Genomic DNA, 27425 nt, shown 5'->3' on the forward strand with positions numbered 1-27425 from the left:
GTGATAGTGTTTGGTGATTAGATCTCTCGGTTGAGATGGTGTCCGCTGCAAAGCAAGCTATTCCGTGGGATGCTTGGGGGCTGAATATATAGTGAATATACTATCACCCAACAACCTTTCGCCCGGTGACTTTAGCATCTAATGAAGAGCCCGGTGGCTTCTGACCGTGTGCCTCAGTTTGCTCCTCCGAACAATGAGGATAACAGTGGTCTCGAAGGGATGCTTGTTGTGAGGATCAGTACTTGGCATACAATGAACGCTAGGTAAAGGTTAGATACTACTGGACGAAGGCAAGTGTGACAAGATTGAGGGCAGGGCTGAGGCTGCGCTCCAACGCTCCGGAACCCGCCGCGGTTCCCAGGCGGCGAGCCAGGGACGCCGGCCTGGGGGTCCTCCCCGCCACGCCCTCGCGCCGCGCGAGCGCGGCCGGGCGGGGGCACCCAGCGCCCAGGCCGCGCAAGGCCCCCTGGGACCGGTAGTGCTGGGCGTGGCCTCGGGACTACATATCCCGGAGGCCCCCGCGCCGCGGCTCCAGCCGCTGCCGCCTCAGCCTCCACACAGCGACGGCGGCGGCCGCGGCGGCTGAGTCGGTGGCGGCGGCGGTGGCGGCGGCTGCGGGCTGAGCGGCGAGTTTCCGATTTAAAGCTGAGCTGCGAGGAAAATGGCGGCGGGCGGTGAGTGGAGATAAAGGAGGAGCGGCGGCGGGCGAGGGGGTGGAGTGCGAGGCGGGGGTGAAGAGGGCGAGTCCCCGGGTTGCCGCGAGCCGGCGGCTTTGCGGCTCCGCGGAGGCGCTGAGGGGCGCGCCGAGCGGGGGGCGCGCTGAGATAGTTTTGGGGTGTCGGGGCCGCGCCGCTTCCCCGCAGCCCGGGGCGGCCCCGCGGCCGGAGGAGGGGAGTTGAGGTGGGGCGGCAGCCGGCTTGGGAGTCGGAGGGGGTCCCCGCGCGGAGGGGTCACCCCGAGGAGTTTCGGGGTGGGGGGGGACCGCGGGGGCCCACTTTTCCCCTCCTGTCCCTGAAGTTTTGTCTTTCCCCAGCCCTTGGGGCTGCTTTAGGAAGCTCCCCGCGTCCGCCTCCCGCTGCCTCGGCTCCTTCGCAGTTATTCGGAGGAATTAGGGGGCGGGGGCAGCGGCGCAGACCCCACGACCCCCACCCCAGCCTCCAAGTCGCACCCAGAATCGGGTTGCGTTTTGTTGCTGTGTTTCCTCCCGCACCGGGGCATTTTTAATATTTGAACTCGAATGATCTGCGGAATTTCATTTTGGGCACGGGGAGGTTCTCCGCAGTTTTCTCGCTAAAAAGGCATTTTGCTACCTCCGGTGTGAAGGTTGGGAAATGGCAAGTGGGAAGTTGGTAGATCAAATTTGGGGTTTGGCTGTCTTCGTCAGGACTGTTTTTTCTCCCCCCCCCAACCCCCCATCTCGAATCTTACGTACGTTGATGGAGTTTGTAATGATTTAAATTGTCTTGCACATGCCTTTAAAAAAAAAAAAAAAAAAAAGGATGATCCATGAGTCGTTGGGAGGCTTAGTTGCTCCCAGTTTGAGGGCACTCGGGGTGGAAAAGTTAACCAGAAGAGCAGTGGTGAGAGCGAGAAAGCATCGTCTCGAAATCTCATAAAACAGGAGGAGTTTGGGATTCCAAAATGGAATGACACGAAAGGCATGAAATTGTCCCGAAGTCGAAACCCGCCCCCCCCCCCCCGCCCAGCCCCCCGCCCCGTCTCGAAGGCGAAGACTTCCTTTTTTGCAGTTTTTGAGCAGCGCTTCAAAGCCAACCTGTTTTTGTTATTAAGCCTGTACCGTAAAGAAACCGGAAGGCGAGTACCAGCTGTCTTGCTGCAGTGGTTTTTTAAATGGAGTTGAATGAGATGAGCGAGTGGTAGCGGTGTTGAGGGAGATTGCTGGATCTCCGGATTTAAATGCCCGGCCTCGGACCCACCTAACTGGTCCCTGGCTGCAAGAAAGCTTCAGTATTTGTTGCAGCAGGTTGTAGAGAGGATGATGGAAAAGACAAAAACCAAACCCCAAACGTGTGTCTTGTGAATGCCGCATACGCTGAAACGTGAAATGGAGATCTGGAAGTTCGTGAAATATTTGTTCTTGAGAAACATTTGAATTACTGCCCTGTTTAGAATAGGTTATACCAGATACGATACCCAACTGGAAAAAGGTCCAGAAGCGTTGAAAAATGAGTCTCTCCTGTGAACCCTCCAGTTCCGGCTCCTCGGAGGCAGTGGCTGTTGCCGGTTTCTGGAGTATCCTTGGTCTTTGGAATAATTATTTTAAGATTTTTATTTGAAACATAACCCTTGCTGGGTACCCAAGGCAGGAAAATAAGATGAACAGAAGAAAGGGAAAATGTGGCGGGAATATTGTTTTCTTTTCACTGTCTTGAACAAATGTTGATAGCTGTTAGAAAAAGCTTCTGAACTTACTGCTGATGTTGCCTTATGCACTGACACCCTTAAAGAAGTAACAATCTGTGGGGCTTGAGGATGAGGAACGGCTGCCAGGGTGCATTGTTTGTATGTAAGATGAAGCCTCTGTTTGTAACATGTAAAATGATATTGAACACTATAGCTCCTGTCACTGGAGGTTGCTTCAGGTTCTGCATTTAAATGAGCAGTAATCTAGGTTGCCTGTGATCCTAAATTACAGTGGTATTTTATATATTGATAGAAGTGACTTAATTGTCCAATCAGCATTAAAAAAGAGGCATATGCCAGCTTCTAGTTTATAGAACTACATTTTGAACGTGACTGTAGAATAAGTGGGTTGCTATGATGTTTCTAGAGCGGTTGCAGGAAATATTTCTACCATAAAATATTCCTTACCTACAGAGACTTCGAGAATGCAGACACAACCCCAGCATAATTAACAGGATTTCTATTTTTGTAAGTTCTAGAATGCTGGTTTTAAATTTACCAACACTACAGTTCATTACAGAAATTCAGTAATACTAGAGTTTAGATGGTTAGGGATTGCATTAAATAATTTCACTATATTTTGACATTGAGTAAACTGTGCATCCCCTCCCCCCTCCCCCCATAAGAGTTATTTTTCATATCAGGGATAGATTCTTAATCCCTGTATAAGAATTATTTCTCTAAATTGCCCCTCACTCCCTAGACAAACAAATTAGAATTCATTCAGTAAGGAGTGTACTGCAGGACCCTGGATCCTTTTTCTGGGAGATGCTAAATGAATAGTTTTTGAAATGGTTACTTACTAAAGCCTTCTTGACTGGTGTTTTGAAATAAACTTCAGGGACCTATTAAAGATGAGGTTTTTTTTTTTTTTTTTAAATTCTTTTGTGTATTAACTGATTCTAGAATCTTTTAAAGAGGAGTATGTTTTTTGAGAAGTCTTTAAGCAAATAATTTAAAAATAATTCAGACAATAAGGTAAGATATAAACCCAAATTGGTGTTAAAATAAATGGCTTTAGGGTTTCTTTTTCAGTTTTTTAGAATATATAATTTCAAGCCCTGGCCTGAGGATGTAGACTACTTTCAAAAACTTGATTTTTGTAAGTTTAGAATGAGTATAGCCTCCAGTGGCTGTTTGTCTACAATGGAAAGCGACCACAATTTAATGCAGTTGTTACTTTAATGTTACCTAGGACTAGAAGGAGTTGTTGATCATGTTGAAGAGTTTCTCATGTAGTTTCTCATAGGTTAAACCAGAGAGTACCTGTCCCAGTTTGGTTTGAACTTATTAAATACCCTGTAGTGTAAAATATTCTGTTTTTGTTTTTTCATTATTGAGGGTTTAAAGCTCTGGGAGCAGAAAATTAGTATTGGAAACGTATCTTAACTTTTCTTCTTTCTCATAGTTCAACAGATTAAAGAAATAGGTAACTGCATGTTAGTTTAGATCCACAGGGATAGTATGGAGATTGAATGCTGCAGTAAAATGTAGGCATTTTCTTCCATTTTATTGAGTGCTTTTTGGGGGTGGGGGAGGGGATCACAAAATGAACATTTCTCAGTAAAAGTGGAGGAGGGGCTGTATTGTAATGAGGCTTATTCCTTCTTTTTGTTAGTGTTTGCTGCGTAAATTCATTTAGCCCATTGGTTTTCTGATAGAGTTTCTGGGAGATTATTTTGGGTTAAAGGGTGCAGTTTATCCAGAGTCTAACCTTATTTCCACTCCTAACAAATGACGGAATTGACTTGAATTTAATCGCCGTTCCCTTTCCTACCTTCTGGTGGGGAGTTAAATGAACAGGAAAATGGCCAGAAGATACACAGCAGGAGTTGAAAGGAAGACCTGCACTGTCTAGGAGGCTGATTTATCCACAAACTGGATAATCTTCTTAGACTACATACTGCCAGTTCCCAACTTTGTCAGCATTAACTCAGTTTGGTAGGTTCTGCTGGCCTAGGTCAATTTACGGGGGGGGGGGGGGCAGTAATAAAGGTTTATTTAACTGTAATAAATTTTGTGGCCTAGAGGCAAAGGAAAGAAGTCTGACCTATCTGGCAAATGGGCTTTACCTATTTCAAAGAATATTTTAAGAGCAAATGTACTAGTCTTTTCTGTTAGTATTTTTTCCTATCTTTCATTATGAACGTCTGTGTCCTATTTTTTCTTTTCCATTGATATTTTTTACTGATATGTTCGGGGAAAGAGTGACTTTTTTTTTTTTGAGTGTAAAAAAATTTTTTTTTGTATGCTGTCCACCTATGAAGGTATTCTTCTGAAATGTTTAATTTCTTTGATTGGAGGTTAAGAGTGAGGGTTCTGAAGTTTCAGTTTTTGGAAACTAGGCTGATTAGATTACTAAATTTAACTCTTTATCATCTATGTAAGGATGAAAAGGGAATATTGGCATGGGTACCACATAGTAATGGATAATCTACTGCTCCCTGGGGCTTTGCTTTTGGTAGCTATAGCAGCTGAGTGGGAGTAGTAGATGGATAGATGGGAAAAGACTGCAGAACTCAGCATAATCCTCAATTAGGATAAGCCTCATGGTTAATTGAATGTTGAGTGCACAGGTTAAATCCCATTATAACAAACTCCAGGGGACTAGCTAAATTATTTTGTTGTACTGGGATTGAACTTTTTTGAATATTGTTTGAAATAAATTAGTCTTTTTGTTTTTGTTAGAGGTGTTAGAAAAATTTTTATGTATTGTAACAATTTGAGAAGTTGTTACTCATGAACTAGTGTGTCCAAGGTTTAATTTTAATGCTTTTGCCTTTAAAAAGGAAATAACTCATGTTGAACGGGGCATATACTTTATCCCCCCCCCCCCGCCCCCCCATGCTCCCACATCTAGGTCTGTGTCTAGAGTAGCTCCATTGGTTTATTTCAACAACCAAATACATTTATAGGTACTGCTGCCACCATTAAAGTGTGGTCAGAGGAAATGGGAAATTCCCCATGTTTCCAGGTGACTGCTGCTGGTAATTTTTTCTTCCCTTGATAACTTTTTAAAATAAATGAATATACTTCAGTCTTGTGAACTTTACTTTTTGGTAATAATTAAGGTAGCCCTTTTCCACTGATCCCAGTGTAGTTGGTGACAGAGATCTATATGGTTTAAAAAAAAAAGTGATGGTAGTATTGTAGCTATAAATGTGGAATTTTTCAGAAACAGGATTAGTATACATATGAGAAAAATTAGTATTATGCTTGGCCAGAAATACACTTTTTTTTTTTTTTTCCTGTCTTGTATTTTCAGATCGGTGTTTGAGAAACTTCAGGTGTTTATATCCCACCTTCATATCTAAGGCTAGCATTTTTAGTTTGCTTAGAGAGTGTTGATTGGGTGCAGCAAGACATTTTTGAAGTCATTCTTTTAAATAGATGTTCCATGAAGGAGGGAAAATCTGAAAGAGGGAATTTCAAAGCAACCCAAGCAGTGTTTTGAAAGTTCTCGAGTCAAGAATAATGACTGGCCAGTAGGCAGGAAGCCTGCAGTTGTATTGTGGTATTGTGCCTCCAGCTGACGCATTTGAGAACTTGAGTACAAAAGAGGAGAAAGCGTGGGGAGGGGAAGAAAGAGTTTTAACAACAACAAAAAGAGGGGGGTGGGGGAGACTTTTAGAGTAAATACTCTCTGCTTTTCTGTTTAAGTGAAATCTAAAACCAAATTATTTTTACTTTGAGAGGAAATGTTTGTTTATCATAATCTAAATGGCCTAAACTGACATTTTTATACATGAGAGTTAATTGTTACTGGTGGAAAGAGCAGCATGATCATACACTCAGTTTTAAAACAACTTGAATAAAAAAAAAAAAAATCTCGGGGAATCTGGCTGATTCAGTGGGAAGAGCATGCTTGATCTCCAGTTCATGAGTTCGAGGCCCACGTTGGGCGTGGAGATGACTAAAAAATAAATAAACCTGAAAAAAATCTACACATGAAAACTTTTGGATCGTCCCCCCTTTTGTTACCTAATCAGTATCATTTGTTGGCCTGTTACTTTGAAAATGATACTTGTGAAGAAGAGTTGAGAATAATTTGCAAGCTAGTATTGTAAGCTTCATGCAAATCAATCTCAAGACATTCCTTAAAATTTATAAAACAAAGGGGGTGGAATATGTGATCTCCAAAGTTCATTATATTGGAGAATTCTATAAACTTAAAGCATTGTATAGATATGTAGAATGGTCTTATATTTAAATTTTGTTGGTCAAACATTAAATGGGTTAAGCTCTTTGTATCAGATGATGGTAACCTTTCAGTGCTGACTCATGAGTTGGGAGATGGGATGATTTTTGAGCTCCTGACTTCATAGTGGGTGCTACAAGCTGCAAAGTGCGCGCTTGCACGTATGTGTCTGGGGAAGGGGGAGGGGGAGAGAATTTTCAACCCCCTCCTTCTCTTGTAAGAAAACGAAGTCATATTTTTCTTTACTCTCAGTAAAGCTGTCATCAGTGGAATGGATTATTGAACTTAGGTCACTCTGTAGAGTAGCTCTATCAGCTTGATTTTGTTTCCAGATTGAAATTTGGCAACTTTATTTGAAAATGTTTTAAGGATTACCCAGTATTCTTTTCCCCAAATTGTGTCTTTAGTCTAAACACCCTCTGCTCCATCCAAGCTCATCTCTTTTCCTCTTTTACCTGTCTGGTGGTGGTTGTGTTTTTATAAGACTTGCATCCCAGTGAACACAGTTGGCCCCATTGCTGTCAGAGCAAGTCCTGGGCTGCATCCAGGAAAATCTAACTTCGCCAGTGAGAAAAATAACGCCACACATACGTTGCATCCATTGGAGTCCCAGTTGTATATTCTTCATATACTAAGACGGGACTATCACTGTATTAAGATTTAAGAATAATCTCACCAGGCATCAGTACAGTGAGTTCAGGAAGCTACTTTCAAAGCGCACAGCCACATCTAGTCTCATTTAAGTAAATTTCCCAGACCACCACAACTGAAAATACGGTTCTAGAATATGGTAGAAGCCTTAGGTGTAGGGAAACCAAGTTAGGTGAACCTGGAATTGTGAACTTGTCCGATAAACTCCACTTTTCTGTTTCTTTGTTTAAAGTATGAAATACCTCCCACATGTTAATTCTTTTTTTAAGTTTTATTAATTTTGAGGGAGAGTGTGAGTGCGTGCACAAGTGGGGGAGGGGCAGAAAGAGGAAGAGAGAATCCTCAGAGATTGGGGTGGGGGGAGGGGGAGATCATGACCTGAGCCCTGAGCCAAAATCAAGAGATGCTTAACTGACTGAGCCACCCAGGCACGCCTCCCACATGTTACTTTTTAAACTGACTTTTCATACGGCATTCAGCATTCTGTTAGCTATGAGGCCCCGAGCTTTAATCATCTTTAATTTGCTACTGTTTGGCGGTTGCCCACTCCCCCATACACACATACTTAACCAGTGTTTATTAAGCTTGTAGTGTTGAAGGCGCTGTGAGAGTTAATAAGGTTTTGACCTCCAAGTGCACACAATCAATCAGGTATTCACATCACTTCAGTATGAGGCAATTTATTTTGCTTATAAAGATCAAGAAGAAGTTCAGAGGAGGAAAGGACTACTTCTGACCAGGTGATGAGAATGCAAGACTTTGAAGAATGAGTGAGATTTTAATATGGAGACAACAGTTTCTGTTGGTGAGAAATCATTAGCAAGAGCTCAGAGGTAAGGCATTTTAAGACTTGGTCATTTAAATACTCAAATGTTAGTGGATTTGAGTAAACTGGTTTTGTTTTTGCAGAATCCTATTGATACATTTCTCTTAAATATATTTTCTTTTTTTTTTTTCAACGTTTTTTTTTTATTTATTTTTATTTATTTTTATTTTTGGGACAGAGAGAGACAGAGCATGAACGGGGGAGGGGCAGAGAGAGAGGGAGACACAGAATCAGAAACAGGCTCCAGGCTCGGCTCGAACTCACGGACCGCGAGATCGTGACCTGGCTGAAGTCGGACGCTTAACCGACTGCGCCACCCAGGCGCCCCTCTTAAATATATTTTCATTACAATTTCTAAAACTCTAGTTCAGGCCCTTTATTTCTAGATATTTGTAATAGTTTTCAAAGTAGTCCCCATTCTTTCCCTAAGTCCTCTCTGTACTTCTTAAACATCATTTTGATTACATTTTTTGCTTAAAAATTCGCAAAGTACAATCGAAATTCCTTAACCTAATATTCAGTTTTTAATCATCGTCTTTTTAAAATCAATCTTTCCCATTTTTGTTGCCTCTTGAGTCACGCTGCTGCTTTCTGACTCTTCTCCCTTGCTATCTAACCTAGTCATTAAAGTCTAGTTCAGATCCTGTCTCATTTAAGTAAATTTCCCAGACCACCACAACTGAAAATACAGTTCTTATTTTCTGATATGAATCTTAATTATCTCTTCACATGCATAGGAGTCTGCATTTATTGATTGGTAGGGCAGATTCAATCAGATGGTTTATTTTTGAAGTGGGCACCATTTTTTTTTTTTTTTTTGATAAGCTTCTAAAGTCATCCATTATTTTTTTGATTATATTCATTTTAGGTGTCCCCTCCCCCAATGCTTGGCATTTGGATATGAAAGTTTCTAAAGTTCTAACTCTCAGGTCAGCTTTTCTTTTTTTTTTTAAAAAAATTTTTTTTTTTTAAATTTTTTTTTTTTTTTCAACATTTTTTATTTATTTTTTGGACAGAGAGAGACAGAGCATGAACGGGGGAGGGGTAGAGAGAGGGGGAGACACAGAATCGGAAACAGGCTCCAGGCTCCGAGCCATCAGCCCAGAGCCTGACGCGGGGCTCGAACTCACGGACCGCGAGATCGTGACCTGGCTGAAGTCGGACGCTTAACCGACTGCGCCACCCAGGCGCCCCCCAAATTTTTTTTTTTTAACGTTTATTTATTTTTGAGACAGAGAGACAGAGCATGAACAGGGGAGGGGCAGAGAGAGAGGGAGACACAGAATCGGAAGCAGGCTCCAGGCTCTGAGCCATCAGCCCAGAGCCCTACGTGGGGCTCGAACTCCCGGATTGTGAGATCGTGACCTGAGCTGAAGTCGGACGCTTAACCGACTGAGCCACCCAGGTGCCCCCAGGTCAGCTTTTCTATCTGGAAATTGAGATAAAATTAGAGTCTTAAATTTTTTTTTCCAACGTTTTTTATTTATTTTTGGGACAGAGAGAGACAGAGCATGAACGGGGGAGGGGCAGAGAGAGAGGGAGACACAGAATTGGAAACAGGCTCCAGGCTCCGAGCCATCAGCCCAGAGCCCGACGCGGGGCTCGAACTCACGGACCGCGAGATCGTGTCCTGGCTGAAGTCGGACGCTTAACCGACTGCGCCACCCAGGCGCCCCGAGATAAAATTAGAGTCTTAGTCCTAAGGACCTATGTCTTCCTTACAGAGTTGTCCCAGATTAATCCTGTCCGGGCCTTAGGATTCATACTTCCCAGATGTCCTAAGACTGGACCGTCCTTCTGTGAGTTGTTCAAATGTTTTTATTCAGTACCACGGTTCTTCAAAGAATTATGCTAAGCATTGTAGGCATTAAAATCCCTTTGTGATCTAGGAGCTTATAATCTAGTTGAGAAATAAGTATAACTGAAAAAACATAGTTGCAACAACATAAATAAGTGGCTCAGAAGTTCAGAGGAAGAAAAGGTCATTTTCAACTAGAATTGTTAGGGAAAACTTCTTGGAGGAGATGGAGTAGATCTAAACGGAATTAATTGCTGTTTCTGATCTCTCTTTCCCACATCTTTTAATATGTAGTGCTTAGTACAATAAAAAAATTGTGTGTATATATATATATATATATACACACACACACACATTATTTTAAACTATAAAGGCATAAACATGGTAGAGTTTAAACATCACAAAAAGGTGTGTGTGTGTGTGTGTGTGTGTGTGTGTGTGTGTGTGTGTGTATTTATTTATTTATTTATTTATTTATTTATTTATTTTTTTAATTTTTTTTTCAACGTTTTTTATTTATTTTTTGGGACAGAGAGAGACAGAGCATGAACGGGGGAGGGGCAGAGAGAGAGGGAGACACAGAATCGGAAACAGGCTCCAGGCTCCGAGCCATCAGCCCAGAGCCTGACGCGGGGCTCGAACTCACAGACTGCAAGATCGTGACCTGGCTGAAGTCGGACGCTTAACCGACTGCGCCACCCAGGCGCCCCTATTTATTTATTTTTGAGAGAGAGAGAGAGAGAGAGAGAAACAGTGTGAGCAGGGGAGGGGCAGAGAGAGAAAGATACAGAATCTGAAGCAGGCCCCAGGCTCTGAGCTGTCAGCACAGAGCCTGATGTGGGGCTCAAACCCAGGAACTGAGACACCCCTATCTTTTTTTTTTTTTTTTTTTAAAGTAATCTCTACTCCCAATGTGGGGTTCTAACTCATGACCCTGCGATCTAGAGTCACATGCTGCACTGACTGAGTCAGCCAGGTGCACTTCTTATTTATCTTTCTTTTTGGTGTTTATCTATCTATCTGTCTGTGTGTGTATGTATGTATGTATGTATGTATTTAATTAAAAGTAGGCTCCGCATACAACATGGGGCTTGAACTCACCAGCCTGAGATCGAGTCGCATGCTCAACCAACTGAGCCAGCCAGGTTTCCCCTCTTATTTATCTTTTAAAAACTTATCCCATCCCAAGTTGCTTGACTGCTTGAAGGCATGAAATCTATTGTTCATTGTCTAAGATTATGAAACTAAACTCCTTCCCATGGAGTTCCCAAAGCCTTTCATAATCTGATTCTAATCTACATTTCCAGCATCATCTTATTTCTGTGTGTCTTATACTTTAGCTGCTATTAAGTTTCTCTTGTTCTGCCTTCCCTGGTCTTACCCTACTAAAAATTATCTCTCCTGTGTTCTGATTCATATTCTTAGGTATAAAAGCTAAAAGCTAGCATTTATCCAAGCTAATATGCCTGGACAGTTTTGGGTGTTTAATGTCCATTATCTCATTTAACTGTCTTTTGTACTGCAGAGCTCTTTTTTTCCCTTCCACTGAAGTCTTATACAAAACCCTATTCGAAATAGAAAATGCGATTTTATTAAAACTTATTTTCTAAGTTGAAATTTAAACTGTTTGCTGGTTGTAAAGGCAGTGAAAATGAAATTGCTGTGATGAATATAAAATTTGAAATTGGGTTCTTAACAACTATTATGGATCCAAATCCATCTCTGCTTCTAGTTTATTTCTGTATTATGAAAATCCCAACTCATACAGAGATATAGTTGTAAATGGTGTCAGTTCAAAAATATTTTTTGATATATGTAACAGGTGCACGTGGGACAAATTCAGAAGGTACCAGAGGGTATGTATACAGTGCAAAGTAAGGCATCCTTCCTCAGGCGTTTTCCAGCCACTTCCCTATCCCCTGCTCAGAGTTCTTAACTGTAGAGTCATTGTTAACTCTAGATACATACATAAATGCATATGCTTAAAAGCTTTTAAGTTTAGTGAATTTGTCCTACATTTTTGGGTAAAGTATAATAAAGTGTAGCATACATTCAGGAAAATGCATAAGTAGAGGCCTATAAATTTTCATAAAACAAACACACTTCTGTAATTGGCACTCAGGAGCCCTCTTCTGGATTGTGTATATTTTTAAAATGATCTTGGGGAGAGGTTTCAGGTCTGTATTTATAACTACTAAGTTCTTTCTAATGGTTACACAGCATTCCGCTGTGTAGTGGATATATCATAATTTATCCAGTTTTATATTATTACAAACAGCTGTAAATGAATATCCTCATATGTATTTCTTTGTCCCATGTTTTGTTGAAAAGCATATAAAAATTTCTGGCAGTAGAATGCTAGAGTATTAGAGGGTATGACTTTAAGTTTTACAGGTATTGCAAGTGGCTTCCTGTTGTAGAGGTTGTAGCAAGTGCTGTATGGAAGTGCTTGTTTTCCCTGTGTTTCTTTTAATGCTTTTCTGCTCTCCTTTTCTTTTACAACAAAAATCAAATGTAAAAATTAAAAAAATGTAAAATAGAAAAATGTCAGGATATCAAACTGTTAGCATAGTTTAATGAGGTGGTAAACTACAATATGTTGTAACTATATATTCTGTTTAATGTGTTTAAAGATGTTTGAAATGTAAATGTACCTATTTAACATTTGTGGGTGTGTGTTACAATTTTTTATAAATTAAAAAAAAATTTTTTTAATGTTTATTTATTATTGAGAGAGAGAGAGAAAGAGACAGAGAGTGTGAGCAGGGGAGAAGCAGAGAGAGAGGGAGACCCAGAATGCAAAGCAGGCTCTAGGCTCTGAGCTGTCAGCACAGAGCCTGACGCGGGGCTCAGACTTGTGAACTGTGAGATCGTGACCTGAGCCGTGACCTGAGCCGAAGTCAGACGCTTAACTGACTGAGCCACCCAGGTACTCTGTTTTGTTTTGTTAAAATTTTTTAGTGTTTGTTTGTTTTTGAGAGAGAAAGAGAGAGAGAGAGAGAGAGAGAGAGAGAGAGAGAGGAAGGGGGAGGGGCAGAGAGAAAGGGAGACCCAGAATGCGAAGCAGACTCTAGGCTCTGAGCTGTCAGCACAGAGCCTGACATGGGGCTCGAATTCACAGATTATGAATTCATGACCTGAGCCTAAATCTGACATTTAACCGACTGAGCTACCCAGGCGCCTCTGGGTATGTTTTTTTTTTTTTTTTTTTTTTTTTTAAATTTGTAGAAATCTATTTTGAGGTATAATTTACTTACACTAAAATTGAACCATTTTAAGCATGTTGTTTGTTTTGACACATGTAAACTGTTGTGTTACTACCAACGACAATCAAGGTACAGAACATTTCCATCACCCTAGAAAGTAGTATCTTGCCCATTTGTATTTAGTCCTTTTCTAGGTTTTGGAGTATTCAGTGAACCATTGTTTGGCCTTCTGTCACTATAGGTTACTTTTTTCTTTTTTTACCTTTATTGAGGTATAATTGGCATTCAGTTAATTACATATGTTTAAAGTGTATAATTTGAGTTTTGACCTAGAGGTCTACCTGTGAATCTGTTACCACAGTTACAGTAATGGAAATATCTGTTAGCTCTAGTGGACATATCCTTGTATCTCTTTATAATCTATCCCTTCCCATCTTCAGGTGATTACTGATCAGCCTTAAGTCACTGAAGATTAGTTTACCTTTTTGGGAGTTTATATAAATGGAATTCTTTGCTGTGTACTTTTTTCCCCCTTTCGTTGTCAGATGATCCTTTACTGAAATATTTCCCTTTGTAGTTTTTTTTTTTTTTTAAAGTTTATTTATTTATTTTGAGAGAGAGAGAAAGAGTGCATGCCTGTAAGTGGGTGGCATGCAGAGAGGGACGGAGGGAGAGAATTCCAAGCAGGCTCTGTGCTGACGGCACTCGGGGCTCCATCCCAGGAACTATGAGATTGTGACCTGAGCCGAAATCAAGAGTCAGACGCCCAACTGACTGAGCCACCTGAACGCCCCTTCCTTTGTAGTTCTTAACTAGCTGGGCATTCCACTGACCATAGATGTCCATCCACTGTCCATCCATGACCATAGATGTCATCTATGATGCCATGAGGGTGGTGGCCATTAACATTGCAGCCCATAGACTGGGTTAGTCCCCAGGATCTCTTTAATGGTTCTAGGGAGTTTCTGTGGCTAAAGATCTGTGCCTCATCTGTCAGGCAGTGTTGATAGTCTCATCAAAAGTGATTCCTGCTGAGCTTAACAGGGAATAGGCCACTCACTGTTTTTCTACTTTTTTCTGTCTCTTGGCAATCCCTTGAGGGGTTTGATAGTCAGGGAAGGGGCGGAAGGTACCATTTCATTCTGGGCCTGAATGGTCAGTTTCACCTAATCCTCATACCTTTCCAGTCACCATTTGTTTTTGTGGTGTCATTACCAACCTTTTTTGGGAGATGGGTCCAGAGGACTGATCTTGATCTCCGTTCAGACGAGGCACTGACTTCCTCACTGGTACACCTCAGGTATATGAATTTGATCTCATTAGGGTTGAACTTAGGCGACATGATGGAGGTGGCTGATGAACCTGGGTTTGGGATGACAGAAAACAGTTGCACCTTTGCCGCATCTGAGCGGAAAGTCAAAAGTACCATGTACTTTTTTTCAAGGGGAACTGGTTTCTTTCACTTAGTACTGTATAGTTATTTTGAGATTCGTGCATGTTGTTACATATATCAGTATATTTTTTAAAGGTTTTATTTTTAAGTGGTCTCTACACCCAACGTGGGGCTCAAATTTAGAGCCCTGAGATCAAGAGTTTTATGCTCTACCGACTGAGTCAGCCAGCTAGCCCTCATATTATCAGTCGTTCTATTTTTTATTGCTTAGTACTATTGCCTTGCATTAGGTGTATCTCAGTTTATTTATTTATTCATCTGTTGATGAACATTTGGGTTATGTTCAGTTTTTGGTTATTAAAAATAGAGCTTCTATGACATTTTGTTTGCAAGGATTTGTGAGGACATACATAGGCTTTTATTTCTCTTGTAAATATGTAGGAATGGAATGGCTGAGTTATATACTAAGTGTATTTTTAACCTTTAAACTTTTTTAAAAAATGTTTTTGTAAAATTTATTTTTGACAGAGTCAAAGAGAGAGGGGTGATAGGATCTGAAGCAGGCTCTGTGTTAACATCAGAGAGCCTGATTTGGGGCTCAAACTCACGAACCATGAGATCATGACCTGAACTGAAGTCGGACACTTAACTGACTGAGCCACTAATGCATCCATCCCAATGCTTCAGAATTTGAAGAAACTGCCACTTGTTTCTCAAGCAGTTGTACCATCTTACATTTCTTCTAGCAGTGTATGATAGTTTTGGTTATTCTACAGTCTCATCGACACTTGGTATGGTCAGGTCTTTTTATTTTTTAAGCTTTAAAACATTTGTAAATTTTATTTATTAAAATTTTTTTTGTTGTATTTATTTTATTAAAAAAATTTTTTTTAATGTTTATTTATTTTTGAGACACAGAGAGACACAGCATGAGCAGGGAAGGGGCAGAGAGAGAGGGAGACACAGAATGTGAAGCAGGCTCCAGGCTCCGAGCTGTCAGCACAGAGCCCGACGCGGGGCTCGAACTCACGAACTGAGATCATGACCTGAGCCGGAGTCGGACGCTTAACCAACTGAGCCACCCAGGCGCCCCTCGTTGTATTTATTTTAGAGAGACAGAGAGCACACATGAGCAGGGGAGAGGGGCAAAGGGAGAGAGAGAGAATCCCAGGCAGGCTCCACGCTCAGCACTGAGCCCGACCTCACAACCCTGGGATCATGACCCAAGATTTTCAACAAAGGTGAAAAATCAAGAGCCGGGCGCTCAACTAACTGAACCACCCAGGCGCCCCTGATTTTTTTATTTTTATTTTTAAGTAATCTCTACACCCAACATGGGACTCCAAGTCACAACCCCGAGATCAGGAGTCTCCTGCTGTACCTACCGAGCCAGCCAGGTACCCCAATATGGTCAGTCTTTTTAATGTTAGCCATTCTAGTGGGTATATTAGTGGTATCTCATTGTGGCTTCAATGTGAGTTTCCTTAATGACTCATGATGTTGAGCATATTTTCATGTACTTATTTAGGTGAGGTATCTGTTCATATTTTTTGCCCATTTTTAAGTTGAGTTATCATACGGAGGTGTAAGAGTTCTTTAGATACAGATCTTTTTTGGATATATGTTTTAGAAATGTTTAACTTGAGACTGGTCTGCTGTTTCATTTTCGTAACTGTTTTTGGAAGAGCAAAAGTTTTTTTGTTTTTTTTTTTTTTATTTATTTATTTTTGGGACAGAGAGAGACAGAGCATGAACGGGGGAGGGGCAGAGAGAGAGGGAGACACAGAATCGGAAACAGGCTCCAGGCTCCGAGCCATCGGCCCAGAGCCTGACGCGGGGCTCGAACTCACGGACCGCGAGATCGTGACCTGGCTGAAGTCGGACGCTTAACCGACTGTGCCACCCAGGCGCCCCAAAAGTTTTTAATGTTATTGGAATTCAACTTACTGATTTTTTTTTTTTAATGTGTGTGTTTTCTTATATAGTCGATACCTCTCTGTTGCATTTAAGAAATCCTAGCCCAGCCGAAGGTCATTCAGATTTTTTTCATACGCTTTCTAGAAGTTTTAAAGATTAAAAATTTTGTTTAAAATGTTCATTTTTGAGAGAGAGAGAAAGAGAGATGGGAGACACAGAGTGTGAGTGGGGGAAGGGCAGAGAGAGAGAGGGAGACACAGAATCTGAAGCAGGCTCCAGGGTCTCAGCTGTCAGCACAGAGCCCAGGGCTCCAACCGACAAACCACGAGATCATGACCTGAGCTGAAGTTGGATGCTTAACCGACTGAGCTACTCAGGCACCCCTTAAAGATTTTTTAAAATGTTTTTTTGTTTATTTTATTTTTAAAAATATTTATTTATTTTTGAGAGACAAATACACAGTGGGGGAGGGGCAGAGAGACAGAATCTGAAGCAAGCTTCAGGCTGTGAGCTGTCAGCACACAGTCCAACGTGGGGCTCGAACGCATGAACTGTGAGATCATGACCTGAGCTGAAGTTGGAAGCTCACCCAGCTGAGCCACTCAGGCTCCCCTAATTGTTTGTTTATTTTTGAAAGAGAGACAGAGAGAGTGTGAGTGGGGTAGAGGCAGAGAGAAAGGGAGACAGAATCCCAAGCAGGCTCCTGACTCGGGTTCCAACCTGCAAGTTGTGAGATCATGGCCTGAACCAAAACCAAGACTTAGATGTGGATGCTTAACCCACTGAGCCACCTAGGTGCTCTCTAGAAGTTTTATGGTTTAAGCCCTTGAATTTGGGTCTATGACCATTTGAGTTAATTTTTGTATATGGTGAGATAAGAGTTGAGGTTCTTTTTTTTTTTTTTTTTCAACGTTTTTTATTTATTTTTGGGACAGAGAGAGACAGAGCATGAACGGGGGAGGGGCAGAGAGAGAGGGAGACACAGAATCGGAAACAGGCTCCAGGCTCCGAGCCATCAGCCCAGAGCCTGACGCGGGGCTCGAACTCACGGACCACGAGATCGTGACCTGGCTGAAGTCGGACGCTTAACCGACTGCGCCACCCAGGCGCCCCGAGTTGAGGTTCATTTTTAAAAAAAATTTTTTTTCAACGTTTTTTTTTTTTTTTTTTTTTTTAATTTATTTTTGGGACAGAGAGAGACAGAGCATGAACGGGGGAGGGGCAGAGAGAGAGGGAGACACAGAATCAGAAACAGGCTCCAGGCTCCGAGCCGTCAGCCCAGAGCCTGACGCGGGGCTCGAACTCACGGACCGCGAGATCGTGACCTGGTTGAAGTCGGACGCTTAACCGACTGCGCCACCCAGGCGCCCCGAGTTGAGGTTCATTTTTAAAAAAAATTTTTTTTAATGTTTATTTTTAAGAGAGAGAGAGACCGAACACAAGCAGGGGAGGGGCAGAGAGAGAGGGAGACACAGAATCTGAATCGGGCTCTAGGTTCTGAGCTGTCAGCTGCGGGCGTTCAACCCATGAACTGTGAGATCATGACCTGAGTCAAAGTTGGATGCTCAACTGACTGAGCTGCCCAGGTGCCCCAATATATGGCTATTGAACTTTCCCAGCACCATTTGTTGAAAAGATTATACGTTTGCTATTGCATTGATTTGGCACCTTTGTTGAAAATCAATCAAATATATGCAGGTCAGTTTATCTGTCTTAACCCTTGTCTTGAAATGAGATAGGATAAATCTTCCAACTTTGTCTTCCCCTTTCCCTTTGTTTTGGTTATTCTAGGCCCTTTGCATTTCCGTATGGTTGTTAGAATCATCTGCAAAATTTCTGTTGTGTTTTGATTGTGATTGCACTGAATCAGTTGATCGATTTGGGAAGAATTGATTTCTTAAAAATGTTGTGTCTTCTGTTCCATGAACATGTTCTAGATCTGTCCATTTATTTACGTCTTTAATTTCTCTTAGTATTTTGTAGTTAGCATATAGATCTTGTCAAATTTATCACTGAGTCCCGTATTTTAAAATGTGATTGTACATATAGTATTTAAAAAATTTCAATTTTCCAGTGATTTGTTAGCATATAGAAATATGACTAACTTGTATTTTGTACTTTTTGTAACTGTGCTAGACTTATATTTTAGTAGTTTTTATGTAGTTTGCTTAGGATTGTATACATAGTTAATCATGTTGTTTGTGAATAATTAAAAATTTTTAAAATGTTTGTTTTTTTAGAGACAGAGAGAGAGAGATAGTGAGTGGGGAGGGGTAGAGACAAAGAGGGAGGCAGAGAATCCCAAGCAGGCTCTGTGCTGTCAGCGCAGATCCCAGTGTGGGGCTCTATCTCACAAACTGTGAGATCATGACCTGAGTGAGCTGAGATCAAGAGTTGGATGCTTAACTGACTGAGCCAACCAGGTACCCCTCTTCTCTTTTTTTAATGTTTATCAATTTATATTGAGAGAGAGAGAGAGAGTGTCTGTACACGAGGGTGTAAGGGACAGGGAGAGAATCCTAAGCAGGCTCTGTGCTCTTAACATAGAGCCTGACTCTGGGCTCAAACTTACAAACCCTGAGACCGTGCATGACCTGAGCCAAAATGGAGTCAGAAGCTCAACTCAACTGAGCCACCCAGGCACCCCATCTCCTCTTCTCTCTCCTCTCCTCTCCTCTCCTCTCCTCTCCTCTCCTCTCCTCTCCTCTCCTCTCCTCTCCTCTCCTCTCCCCTCCCCTCCCCTCCCCTCCCCTCCCCTCCCCTCCCCTCCCCTCCCCTCCCCTCTCCTCTTGCTTTACTGTAATAACTAAAACTAATGCTTCCAGGACAATCTTGGGATTTTGATTGTTACCAATTTGATCAATTTGGGGGAATAGGTATCTTTGTCTTAGGGGTAAGCATTCAGTGTTTCACTGCTAAATAAGGTATTACTTTAAGTTCTGCTGATCTGCTTTGTGTCAGTGTATCTGCACTTTCTATTCCCCCTCTTTTTGTTACTCAGTTTTAAGGGTTTATCTTTTTTTTTTTTTTTTTTGGGAGACCGGGCACAAGTGAGCAAGGGGCAGAGAGAGAGAGAGAGAGAATCCTATGGGGGCGGGGGGGGGTGAGGGATGCAAGTGAGTGAGGGGCAGAGAGAGAGAGAGAGAGGGAAAAGGGAGAGAGGGAGAGGGAGGGAAGCAGGGCTTGTGTTTTACCTGAAGTGGGGCTGGAGCTCACCTGAAGCAGGGCTCAAGCTTACCTGATGTGGTACTCAAACTTGTCAACTGTGAGATCATGACCTCAGCTGAAGTCGGATGCTTAACGACTGAGCCAACCTGATGCCCCAAAGGTTTCTTTTTTTTAAATGTATATTCTGGATATACATCTTTATTAGATACATTTTACAAGTATTTTCTCTCAGTCTTTGCTAGTACAGATCTTTATTGGTGATCAGCAGTGTCTTTGTACTAATGCTCAAGTTCTTGGTCACATGTGTATTTTGGAGGAATAACAGGTGCTTTAACGCTTGAATGATAGTTATGCAAAAATGTATTATAACCCCATTTCTTAACTCATGTAAATGGAAGGAAATAAGACTGTTAACCTAGAACATATCAGTTCTTAAACATAGTAAATTTTCTATAACATTTAACTATTAAAAGTTATTTTTCATTTTAAATAGCCTGGAGCCTGATGTGTCGTTTTACCTCTTTAATAAAACTGAAACAATAAGGCTTTGTCTATTTCCCGATTTATTATTGTAGATGAAGATTAAAAACACCGAATATTGGTCTGGTATAATCCTAATGAAGAAGTTCTGAAGACCTGTGTAAAAACTGAATCTTAGCTGTGCGGGTTTGTCATTCTTCTTCCCTCCTTAACCCTTATTGAAAGACCCAGTGTTACCTGTATTAGTGTAGAGTGTATTCCGTTCTTATCAAGCTGTATTATACTGTTTTCTCTTTCTATGGTTTTTATGTTTAACTGTTCCACTGATTAGATTAGCTTTTGAATGCCTCTACTACAAGCTAATGAAAAAATACCAGCTTACAGTGTGCTATTTATCACATTTAGTTATTTATATTAAATTATTGGAACTTTAAATTGCCTTAGTATCTCCCTGGACACTTTCTTTTCCCTTTCTTGAAAAAAAAATGACCTCTCAGTTTGCTTACCAGTCCCCTCACCCAAATTTGAAGATCTATATTTTAATTCTTTTCTGTCTGAATTATTCTTTCTGTCACGCTAGAATTTTGGAATATTTTGCAATTTACATTTAAGAAGCCTAGTTTAAAAAAACAGTGGAAATTTCCAGCTTAAAAATATAAAACAGCCACTGCTCTAATAACTGCTTTGCAGGAAGAAATATGAAAAAGAACCGCAGACGTTCTGGATGTCAGCCTGTGAAATTTTCCACGATTCTTCATAATAACACGCAGGCATGCTTATGCTGCTGGATTCAGTGCAACAGCACTTGTGTTCTGAGTGGAATTCGCAACTCCTCTATCAGTGATAAAATGGTACCTGGCCAGCTTTTAGTGATGAGTGCATAAATTCACACATCTGCGGTACTGTGTGCGTGTTTCATCTGTGGTCATAACACTGAACTTGCAGAGTTATTTAAAAATCTTTAGATTCCTTTTGATTCCAAAATATCTGTTTTAAATGAATTTTGGGGGTGCCTGGGTGGCTTAGTCAGTTGAGCATCCAGCTCTTGATTTCGGCTCAGGTCGTGAGCTCACAGATCCATGAGATCCAGTCCCAGTTGTGCTCTGTGCCAACAGTGCGGAGCCTGCTTGGGATTCTCTCTTTTCCTCTCTCCCTGCCCTTCACCCCCCTCTCAAAATAGCTAAATAAAAACTTAAAAAAAATGAATTTTGATTTTTTAAATTCAGTAGATTCATTATTCCTCTGAGAATATAGACCTATAAAGTCATTATTTTAGTTACAATGCTGTCTAAATATTTATTTGGTAGCATTTTTACTGTACTGAAGAGTGCTCAGAACATTAAAATAAAGATTTGCGGAAGCTCGGGAGTGCCTGGCTGACTCAGTAGAGCGTGCGATTCTTGATCTGAAGGTTATGAGTTTAATCCCCACGTTGGGCATGGAGCCTACTTAAAATAAGTAAATGAAATTAAAAAAAAGCAATTAAAAGATTTGCATAAGCTCAATATTAATTTGGTGTGGATTCAAGATATATTTTAACCTCTATTTCGGATTCCTGTTAATGTTTCAAAGGGTCAGTAGATTTTTATATTAGAGCTGATAATTGTGTTGCAGTTTGGCGATTTCAAATTCGAAGGCACCCTGTTATACTGTTTTCCTAGTGAGGAAACTGTAAACTGGCAGAGCAGAACCATGAGGAGTAGATTACAGAAAGGTTCGGGGCGCCTGGTTGGCCCAGTTGGTTAACCATCTGACTCTTGATTTCCGCTCAGGTCATGATCTCACGGTTTGTGAGATTGAGCCCTGTGTTGGGTTGTGTGCTGATAGCTCGGAGCCTGCTTGGGATTCTCTTTCTCCCTCTCTACCTGTCCCTCCCTCCCTCCCTCTCTCTTGCTCGCACGCGCTCTCTCTCTCTCTCTCTCTCTCTCTCTCTCTCTCTCTCTCAAAATAAACTTAAAAAAAAGGGTTGGATCACCCACTTCTCCCTTGCTTCATCTCTTTTGTGGCAGTTGTCTACCAGTGGTTTTAAGGAATGAAATTAAAAAAATTCTGATTTCAGATGCCCCCAACCTTTTGAAGCCTTATGCATTTTTGCAGTGAGGAATTTGAATGTTCAAAGTGATACAGCAGATAATACATACATATCTTTGTGCGTTTTAACACCCATAAGTCATTTTGGAAATAAAGGCATATAACGTATATCTTTTTCAGGACTGTCTTCAGTTTGAACAACACCGTTGTGACATAACAACAGCCTCCACCCCTTCCCTGTGGTCTCTTGCTTCTCCCTGGTACAGTCTCTTCCTTCTTCTTGACTTCTGTACCTGTAACTCTTCTCCCGTCCCCTTTATGCCTTTGCTCTTCTTAGCCCTTTTTGTCTCCAACTATTTTATCCCTTTCCTCTTGGCCTAAATTTTCTTCTGACTCATAGCCTTTTTTTGTCTTTGTCAACCTTCTGTCCTTCAGGTCTCTCACTTCTTCTAGTTGATCACTGTTCACCAAGTTTCTTTTTTACCTGTGGAAGGCTTCTTCACTCCAGGTGTTCTCTGCTCCTATCAGATGGATTTACTTTTGCCTTTGACCCCTGAAACATGGTCTTTTAACTCTCATCTGTCTCCATGTTTTAATTTATTTTACGGAGATTGACTGAGTGCTTGCCATGTGTCTGGCTCTTCTCTAGTTATTAGGGATTTACCGACCAGAAGGACTATGGAAAAAAAAGCCTCCTAGGGAGACTGGAAAGTGGTATGTATGTGTGTTGGGAGATTTACGCTTTAGGTGGGTAGTCATGGTAACCTTCCTGAGAAAGTAGCATTTGAACAAAGTGTCCAGGAAATCAGCTCTGTGAATATTGGGGAGTGGGGAGGGTTCTGTGCCAAGGGAACAGCCAGTGCAAAGGCCCTTTGGGTAGGAGCATTTTTAGTGTGTTTGAAGAACAGTAAAGGGACCAGCCTGCCTGAGCACGTGACTAGAGCAGTAAGTAGTAAGAGAAGAAATCTGTGAGGTAACAGTGGTGGCTACAATGTTTTCAGCTTTTACTTTGAGCATGCTAGGGAACCACTGCAGGGTTTTTTTTTTTGTTTTTGTTTTTTTTTTCCCGTTGTTTCAGTAATATCTTCTGACCATTTTTTCCCCTTCTAATTAAAGCATTTCATTTTTTTTGTTAAAAAGTAATTCATGTTCATGTGGCAAACAGGAGTACAAAGGAGAAAATAAATCAAAGCGCAATTACTACTAAACTTCGTTCTGCACTATTGAAGATTTTGTGTGTCTGTCTTTCCACTCATTTTTCTTTGTGCTTGTATATGTACACACATACCCCTTCTCCACTGGAGGGTTTTAGCAGAGAGCAGATAAACTGAGTCAGGCTTTAAAGAGATCCCTCCAGCTGCTTTATGAAAAGGAGCCTTAAGAGGGCAGGAATCAGGGAGACTCATTAGAACGCTATTACTGTAATCCAGGAAGGAGATAATGTTGGTTGAGACCTATGTGGTGGCAGTGGAGGTGATAAGAAGTGGTTGGATTTTGTGTGTATTTTGAAGGTAGAGCCAACAGAATTTTGTGATGGATTCAGTGGAGGGGGATGTCGAGTAAGGTGGGGTGGGGCGGGGCAAGAGAGAAGGAGGGTGACTCAGAAGTTTTTGGCTGGAACAACAAGAAACCTTTGGTTTCATTTTTCTTGTCAAACTATCCAAGGTTCATTTCTGGCTCTTTTATTATGTGTTTTTCCTGCTCATTTGAACCTGTGATGATTATTTTTTGTTTTACTGAGCTTCCAGTCTCTTTTGCCCAGCTTGGCCCTTGGTACCCACCACAAGCCATATATAACAAATTGTTTCACTGGTATTAGTCTCCCTAACTAGATAATGTGAGCATCTGTTTATTGTTAAAATCTATTTATTATTAAAATTTTTAAAATGTTTTATTTAAATAATCTCTATACCCCATGTAGGGCTTAAACTCACAACCTCCCAAAATTGAGAGTCACATTACTGAACATCCTTTTAGAGGATGATGCTGAACTTATGCATTTGCTCAGGGACTAGTAACATTGTGGGCATTCAGTTAATGTTGATTAATGGTATACTTCTCAAGCCTGAGAACAAGGTATGAGACAACCTTAAAGTAAATGCCTAATTTAGCTTACTTTGATGTGTTGGCATCTTTTGAGGATGAATTGTTTTACTTTCCCTCAGTTATTTTAAGTCTAAAAAAAACATTAAATACTTTTTATTTCCATAGGATGCTATCTATTTTCTTGAATTTTATAGCCATTTGAAGACTTTAAAAATTTTTATTATTATTTTTTATTCTTTTTTTTTTTAATTTTGTTTCAACATTTATTTATTTTTGAGACAGAGAGAGACAGAGCATGAATGGGGGAGGGTCAGAGAGAGGGAGACACAATCTGAAACAGGCTCCAGGCTCTGAGCTGTCAGCACAGAGCCCGACGCGGGGCTCAAACTCACGGACTGCGAGATCATGACCTGAGCCGAAGTCGGCCGCTTAACCGACTGAGACACCCAGGTACCCCTATTTTTTATTCTTAAAATTATTAAATTTAATGTTTATTTTTGAGAGAGAGAGAGAGAGAGAGAGCAAGAGAGAGAGCGAGCATGAGTGGGGGAGGAGCAGAGAGAGGGAGATACAGAATTGAAAGCAGGCTCCAGGCTCTAAGCTGTCAGCACAGAGCCTGGTGTGGGGCTTGGACCCACGAACCACGAGATCATGACCCGAGCTAAAGTCAGACACTTAACTGACTGAGCCACCCAGGTGCCCCAAAGACTTTTTTTTTTCTTCTCTTTTTTCTTTTTAAGAAAGCTTCATGCCCTATGTGGGGCTTGAACTCATGACCTCCAGATGAAGAGTTCCATGCTCTATTGACTGAGCCAGCCAGATGCCCTGAGACTTTTTTTTTTAAAGTTTATTTATTTTGAGAGAGAGCATGAGCGCACACATGTGCCTGGAGGGGGAAGAGGGAGAAGGGAGAGAGGGAGAGAGAGAATCTCAAGTAGACTCTTCACTGGCAGCACAGAGCCCCATGTGGGACTCCATCTCACAAATTATGAGATCATGACTTGAGCCGAAATCAGGAGTCCCCGATGCTCAACCAGTTGAGCCACCGAGGTGCCCCAAGACTTTTAATATTAATTTCTTACTTGATCTTTGTAAAGTATTTTTGGAGTTAAAAATATGAGAAAGAAAGGCCCCGGCCCAGAAAGGAGTTTTTATGCTTTGGGGGAGACAACATAACATACACACAAGTATGTGTCCTTTATGAATATAACATTGTATTGTAATTTAATGCAAAGTGTTATTATAGTGCCTTTTCATTCTAAAGATTGTAGGGATTCTTTGCCTCTTTATTAAATGGCAATAGACATCTGTGCTTTGAGTTCTTATTTTTTAAAATAGTTTTTCAGACTTAGTTTGTTTGTTTGTTTTTTTTTTAATTTTTTTTTAACGTTTATTTATTTTTGAGACAGAGAGAGACAGAGCGTGAACAGGGGAGGGGCAGAGAGAGAGGGAGACACAGAATCTGAAACAGGCTCCAGGCTCTGAGCTATCAGCACAGAGCCCGACGCGGGGCTCGAACTCACGCACCGCGAGATCATGACCTGAGATGAAGTCGGCCGCTTAACCGACTGAGCCACCCAGGCGCCCCCAGACTTAGTTTTAACTGTTGCTGCTTGCTAATGTCAATCGTGCATATCCATCCCCTTTCCCTTTACTTTTATTTGTGTGAAATTTCCTGGGAGCCTTATTTTATATCAATATTCTTTCTGTTTTTATTTAAAAGAGTCTCATGTTCAGACCTTTAACTACAACTAACTGCACATCTTTAACTACAAGCTTGGGAAGAATGATTTGTTGACACATTTATTTATAAGATGATTTTTATAGACCTGATTTGCTGTCTCCTGGATTGTATTTCACAAATAACCCAAATTATTATTCCACTTTCAAATCTAATGTATGTTTTATTTTCGGAAACTAGAGATGATGTTATGTCTCCCTTTCTTGTCCTTTTTCCTCTTCTCTAATTTTTCTTTTTTCTTTTTTGTTTTTAATTCAGTATTTGTTCCTGGTTCTTCTTTTCCCCAAACCTTTATTTAGAGCAGAAATGCTTGGATGCCCTGTTTTGCTTCCAAGACTTTGAGTTTGGTTGCATTTTAGTATCTTTCTTGGATTGCTTAGCTTTTGCAATATTTGGGACAATCTGTTGACTTAGTTTTGATTTTTTACCTTTATTTTTGTGTGCCATAGAAAGTATATGTACTGATAGAACATAAACACTGTGAGGACTGGGAATTATTTTGTTTACTCTTATATTCTTAGCACCCAGAATGGTGGCAGGTACATAGTAGGCACTCAGATCTTTGTGGAATGAATTCAGAGAAGCAATAGCAGTGGTTCCTATTTATTGAGCATATACTATGTGCCTAAGAGCTGAGCACTTTGAGTAGATTTGTTGGTATATCCATTTTTACTGCCGAATGAGTTGTCTACTGTTCATACGATAGGTGTGAATGGGTGTGAGGGAGGAAGGAGATAAAGCTAGCATTTGTTGAGGATGCTGCCAGCTGTCACCAAATTTAATCAAGTTCAGGTTGTACAATGCATTATTTTATATAGTACTAGGTAAGGAAATGTAAAACTGCCAATTAAGCTATGGGATACTGAAAATAGCATGACATATTCTGATTTCACAGATGAAAAAAAATTCAAGAATCTCTGAAATAAGGAATCCTGTAGCTTTGTATAAACTCTTTCAATGATCATAAAGCTTTCTATCGGTGGCTGTTATTGTCCTTATTTTAGAGGTGAAGGAATTGAAATTTATAGATTAAGTTCACAGGTTCTCAACCTGTAGAGGATCCAAAAAGAGGTCTCCTTGATTTCAGAGACCGTGCCCTTTTTACCACTCCATATTGCTTCAGGAATTGGTAAAACAAAATAGTACCTTGGCCTAACAACTCTGGCTTGAAGCTTCTAGTTGGAGTGGCTTTAAACGTTTTCTTAATGTAACTCTTTATTTTTTTAAATCAACAAATATCTTTGTATTTACTGTGCACCAGCTACTCCGTGTTCTTTGTGTATACAAAACAATATAAGGTCGGGGCGCCTGGGTGGCGCAGTCGGTTAAGCGTCCGACTTCAGCCAGGTCACGATCTCGCGGTCCGTGGGTTCAAGCCCCGCGTCGGGCTCTGGGCCGATGGCTCGGAGCCTGGAGCCTGTTTCCGATTCTGTGTCTCCCTCTCTCTCTGCCCCTCCCCCGTTCATGCTCTGTCTCTCTCTGTCCCAAAAATAAATTTAAAAAACCCCCAAAAAAAAACAAAAGAAAAAAAAACAATATAAGGTCT

General features: G+C 41.1%; 1 protein-coding gene across 1 annotated transcript in view; it reads left to right on the forward strand.

Moving 5' to 3' along the window:
- The first annotated feature begins 520 nt into the window (after positions 1-520).
- The window catches only part of NCOA3 (nuclear receptor coactivator 3), a 143570-nt gene continuing 116665 nt past the window's right edge, over positions 521-27425 (forward strand). The window contains exon 1 of the mRNA XM_058685880.1: positions 521-674. The gene's annotated coding sequence lies outside the window, so the exon portion shown is untranslated. The remainder of the gene's footprint in view (positions 675-27425) is intronic.

The sequence above is a fragment of the Neofelis nebulosa genome, chromosome 9, assembly GCF_028018385.1.
Source record: "Neofelis nebulosa isolate mNeoNeb1 chromosome 9, mNeoNeb1.pri, whole genome shotgun sequence".
Classification (NCBI taxonomy): domain Eukaryota; kingdom Metazoa; phylum Chordata; class Mammalia; order Carnivora; family Felidae; genus Neofelis; species Neofelis nebulosa.